At 41.3% G+C, this 5898-nt stretch overlaps 1 pseudogene; it reads right to left on the bottom strand.

The window, feature by feature from the left end:
• Positions 1 to 4763, bottom strand: part of LOC115871815 — a 58905-nt pseudogene extending 54142 nt beyond the window's left edge.
• Between the last annotated feature and the right edge of the window lie 1135 nt (positions 4764 to 5898).

Raw genomic sequence — 5898 nt, 5'->3', positions numbered from 1 at the left:
GAAAGTCTAAGAATCAACTTCTTTGCTTACATAGGAGGATAAACCGTTTTTTCCTGGTTAGAGTAGACAATGTAAGTTGGGGCCAGGTGAGACATTTTGGAGAGAGTAAATGAGGATAAGAGAAACCATTTCAATTTTAGGAGGATTCAACTGGACTTTTAGAAACTGATTAAAGAAAACCCTTCTTTTACAATTTGCTAGAGACATTTTGACACTAAAGTAAAATGATATACCGCACCACAAAGTATATTACTTTGTGAGAAATATCAACAGTTCACCAAACAGTTGAATGTGTGTGATTGCTACAGAAAAATACCATTTGGGGTCTCCCACTGGTATGTAATGGAGTAGGTTACCAGAGAGGAATCCTGGAAGGTGGTTGTTGGTCGGTGCTGTGGAATCAGTGTGCATTCGTTCTGACTCATATGAACCCTCTGCCCGTCGAACCCAAACTCTGCCTGGTCCTCACAATTTGTGATATGTTCAAGCCACTGTGTCAAGCCATCTCAGTGAGGGCCTGCCTCTTTTATGGAGCCCTTCTGTGTTACCACCACTTGTCCGTCCTTTTGTCTACTGTTGTGGAGTGCGTGTTGCTGAAATGTAGAAGCGATGTCACCAGCATTTCAGATATCAGCAGGCTCATCCAAGGGGAACAGGTTGTAGCAGAGCCTCCAGACCAAGAACAAACCGCAAAGAAGGAAGAGGTCTCCGCTCCTGAAGAATTAGCCCCTGAAAAATGTATGAAGAGCCCTGGAACGCTGCCAGCTCTTTGAAGGAGATGGGGTATTTCCTGCTGAGAAGGGATGAAGCACACACGGTAAAGCAAAGCAGTTCTGCTTTCCAGTCGGTTGCCCTCAGACAAGAAACAGGAACACAGTGGAATGGGAAGTCCCTTAGAAGTCAGGTTTTGATATGAAAGGGAACCAGACATGAGGTAGAGAGACTGCTGTGGAGATAATGACTCTCCGTGAGCAAAGGAACAAAAACAATGTAATTATCACTAAAGCAAGCAAATATCCTTGAAAATCAGAATTAACGATGCCAAACAACTAATTATATTTCAGATAATGGAAGTAGAAATAGCATTTGATAAGAACTCTGACATATCTTATCCTGAGTGTTTTACCATGTTATCTCATTCAATATTACAAAATCTACTGAAGCTAGATACTATTTCCACATCTTACATGTGACTTAACTGAGGTATAGAGTTATTCTATCACATGTCACAGCACTTAGATCGTATACAATAGGTCTAGGTTTGCAATCGAGTTCAGTCTGATTTCTAAGTGTGTTTGTGGCCAATAAAACCAAGAAACTAGAGAAAAAAAGCTGTCTGATGCTGCTTAGGTGCTCAGAACTAAAATGACCTATCCAGTAGTGTGGCCTCAATTTTCAAGTTATGGTGACCCTATAGGACAGGGTAGGATGGCCTCCTACGGCTTCCTAGACTATAATCTTTAACAAAAATGATCACCAGGTCTTTTATTCAGTGGAAACAGTGGTGGGTTTAAAACAATGACCAATTGATGAACAGGATGCTTAACACTGTGCCACCAGCGTTTCTTTTAATATCATGACCCAAAAGATTGGTGAAATGCATCATGCTGAGAAATTCAGGCTGTTTTGATATCCCGAAGTAGACAATCGTACAAAATGTGTTTCTCATAAAGGAGAAAATAAGTTGGAGCACAACTGAACAACCTGTGCTATTTGAGGTCTCTACTGACTGGATTTTTTTGGTTTGTTAGGTTGGTTGGTTGGTTGGTCTTTTACCTGAATTTCTCTACTAAGGTGCCAGCTAGGTTCTGAAGGTCATTGGTTCCTACATGGGGCAACCTAGGAAAAGGGCTTGGAAAGACTTGCTGGTAGAAGCAGTCCCGGGATGAAGTAACCGGCTAGCTGTGGAGAACTGACAGGTGTGGAGGATGAGGGCAGCCAAGTTCTTCTCGTCTCCATTCTCAGCAGGCCTTCGTCTCACGGCTGGTCTTTGTGCCCCTTCATGACAAAGGCAGGTTTCCTCGTGAGCACGTTGGGAAATCTTGGTTTCCTCAAGTAGGCCTTTTCTTACAACTGGTGATACCCATGAGATATACATGCACAAACAATTTTAATGTTATATACTTACATAGTCAGTTTCTTGTGTATTAGGAAAAACTGCCTTAGAAACGTGTAAATTCATGCGTACTATTAGGCAGAATGGCCTAAAGTTTTACAAATGAACCAACATAGAGAAAAAATATTCGTTTAAATAGTGTAGGTGTTTAAAAAATAGTAAAGGTAGAAAAACATCATGAAGGGGTTATTTAAATAAGTAAGTTGGAAGACTGATATAATGCATGTCTGAGCAATATGTTAATTGCCTTCCAAGTGAGGAGAGTTGTGAGGACAGGGCCAAAATGATGGGGCCGAGATCCTGGCATGGTAGTGGAGGGAGTAAGCCAGAAAGGTCAGCAACAGTAAGCCGGATGTGAGGACCTGGCATTTCACAGAATTCCCTCAGCTGAGGGCTGGGGGAGACAGATAGGAGCAACCAGTGGTGCTTGTCTAAGATCTTTATTTTACTTTATTTCAATTAAACTTCTCCTTTATGAAAAAAAGAAATATTTCACTTTGTGAAGGATAATGTTAGTACTAGATTCATCAAGCTATACACTCTCTTTCATATCTTTATTTATGTTTTTGATGTTTTAATTGAACTATAAAACTACTCATCTGGAGGATATTCAATATTTCCATGATTTTATTTGAAAGTATTGTACAGGTAAAATACAAATGATTTGAACCTTAAAGAAAAAGTGTGTAATAAAGTCAATTTATTCTTAAGGCAAAAAAAAAAAAAGAAAAAAGACAGGCCTTAGATAAAGAGGCAATGATGCCTATTAGTACCGATAATGGCAACACATCACAGAGACCCAGTTTTAGTCTTGTGTCTAGCAGGCCCACAAAAGGACTTTAAATGATATCCTTAGATTCTTTAAGTCCTAATTTTTATATCATGGGAACAAAAATTACCACTGAAAGATTGATTTGCAGATTATAGATAACGAAGACTGCCAATGCAGCATGTGATACCAAGTCATTGCTGAGTACATGACAGCTGCCATTATATATGCATATATGTGTGTCATGAAGATTAGATGACAGTAAGAGAGAAAGGGAAAATGATGTAGCATAGTTTCAGGGCCCGAAACCTGAAGGATTTTGTATTTTAGGAACAAAAATAGTTAAGTGAGAAAGCAAGGTGAATTTGGCTTCTTAAAACCACTTGAAGAAAAGCTGATAAGCATGCTCATTCTACTTGGGTTAGAATGAACAATTCAGCCCCTGCCCTGTTCTTCCCTCTGCCAACACATGCACCCTGGCAGATTTTAGTAGTTGTCCCAGTTCACTTTGTACTTTTGCAAAAAGACCAGGAACTTAAAAAGGGAATTTCCTTGGTAAAAAAACTAATGCCTACTACCTGGATTTCACGAAATTACAGTGATGACATAAACATTTTTGGCATCTGGATGATTGAAACTTTCATTGAGTCGTGGATCTTTTTTATCTTTCTCACTCTGTAAAAGTAGTAGCTTTGAATAATATTATTTTCATGTGACTGTATTTCTTTGCAAAGCTGAATGTAGGTATATAAGCTAGTTTTTGGTGGAGCAAGTACATTTTATATCGCTGGTGCTACCAGCAGACTTCTGCATTTGTTGTATATTATTCTTAAGGACATTCTTTACTATAGGAGACCTAGTGATGCAGAGGATAAGCATTGGGTTGCTAACCCAAAGGTTGGCAGTTCAAACTAACTAGTTACTCCTGGGGATAAAGAAGAGACACCCTTGGAAACCCTCTGGAGCAGTTTTGGTCCATAAAGTGGCTTTGAGTTGAAATTGACTTCATGACAGTGGATTTGAATGTTTCACCAAAAAAATCTCATCGACTTCTGATGATAGGTCTACAATATTCTCATTTTTTACAGTGGCAATAACATCTCAGATTTTAAGTGTTCAGGGTCACATGGCTACATAGTTGTTCCAGATAATCTAATTCCAAATGCAACATAAATTTCATTCTATAGCTCAATTTCTCATTTCCACCATTCAATGTAAAATATAAATAACAGAGCATGAAACACGTTTACCCCCATCCTCAAGGAATTCCTGGTTTAATTTGGCAAGTACACACACACACACACACACCTGAGTGAAATGTCAATGAAAGGCAATCAATGAACCAAACTAAACTTGCAGCCATCGAGTTCATACGGACACATGGTGACCCTGTAGGACAGGTGAGAACTGCTCCCGTGAGTTTCTGAGACTACAACTCTATACGGGAGTAGAAAGTGCTGCCTTCCTCCCACCGAGTAGCTGATGGTTTCAAACTGCTATCCTTGAGGCCAGCAGCTCAATGTATAATCACTATGCCACTAAGGCAAAACATAAGCATATAATTAACGCCAAATCAAAAGGTGGTTAATACGAGCAAGAAAAAGAGATAGCAAGATTGAGGCCACTAGGAATTGGAGTGGTCAGCAGCATAGCACAGAGGAAATCAAGGTAAGAGAGTGGAGAGTGAGGCACCCGTTCTGGATGATTGTAGTCATCAAATTGTCCTCCGCCCCCAGTTCCCACTCTCATCTGTAAACATTCCAAAAGGAAGAGGGCATTGCATTCTTGGGTGGAAAGGAAACACACAGATGAATCATCTGAAAATTCAGGGTTGGAGCAGGTCTTCATCTGATCATAGTAAGAGATAGCCATGTTCATGGTTCCCTGATGAAGGGGAGCCAAAGGCTGGATATCTGCCACCCTCCACACTCTGCTACTCTGAGCCTTACTCACAGTCGGGGTGCCACCAATGGGTGTTTTGAGGCAGTGTGGAAAGCACTATGGAAGACAGAGGAAAGGGTGCTGAATTAGGCATCAGAAGAATGGGTTCTGTCCAAGCGATGCAACTGTATGAGGGTGACCTGGAGCTCATTATTTTTCTGCCTTCCTGTGTTGGCATGTGAAAAATGAGGCCAAAGGTGTAAAAAAGAAACAAGAGTTCAAACGTGAAAGTGTTCCAAAATGGTGAAATACTACATACATATGCAATTCATTTAAATAATCACAATATGCATATTATAATTTCCAGAAGATCCACTTAATAAGATTACTCCTCTTGTGGGGGGGGGGAGAAATGGGTAGTGGGGGAGCAGGGCACTCACCTACCCAAGGAGAGGGTGTTGTTTATATCTGCAGAGGGAAAGAGAGACCAGACTTCAAACCAGTGCTCCAAGATGTGAATGCAACAAGGCGGCATGGAATAGGGGAAACAGTGGAGAGATCTGAGGGGCTGGCCCCATACCCAACTATGTGGACAGCCACCCCTCCTACCAGAAGAATTTGCTTCAGAGGACAGCACTGAAGCTGCAGCTCATAGCGAGGGGCATGTCTGATCAGAGCACATGGAAGCAAATGAAGGGGGAGGAAGAGACCCTGGAGCACATCCTGTCCCACCAAACTTTGAGGACAATGTCCCTTCTCAGAGCAGCCAATGCGCAGAGAGGACCATATGGCTGGCCCCACTAGGAGACATGACATCCCTCACTGACCCATAGCCCTACAGGGAACAACACTAGAGACACAGTGTGGGAATTGTGCCCGATCTGACCCCACCACACCAAGGCAAAAGACTAATTGCAACAGAACAGCAAGGGGAGCAGAGCAAGGAAGTCCTTGGGGAGTATCAAAAATAAACTTTGGGGCCAGAGCTTGGCACCCCATCAGACTGGACCAGAAAATACTCCTAATGGTCAACAAAGAGACCTTGAACTATTTACAGGCTTTTCTCTCTTTTTTGTCATTGTTTTTGTTGTTGTTTTGATTTGCTCTGTCTTGTTTTTGTGTACATTATTAT

The sequence above is a fragment of the Echinops telfairi genome, unplaced genomic scaffold (assembly GCF_000313985.2).
Source record: "Echinops telfairi isolate 266 unplaced genomic scaffold, ASM31398v2 ScPeMD7_7407;HRSCAF=8445, whole genome shotgun sequence".
Classification (NCBI taxonomy): domain Eukaryota; kingdom Metazoa; phylum Chordata; class Mammalia; order Afrosoricida; family Tenrecidae; genus Echinops; species Echinops telfairi.
Note: the sequence above shows the minus strand (reverse complement) of the source record. Positions and strands in the feature narration are given on the sequence as shown.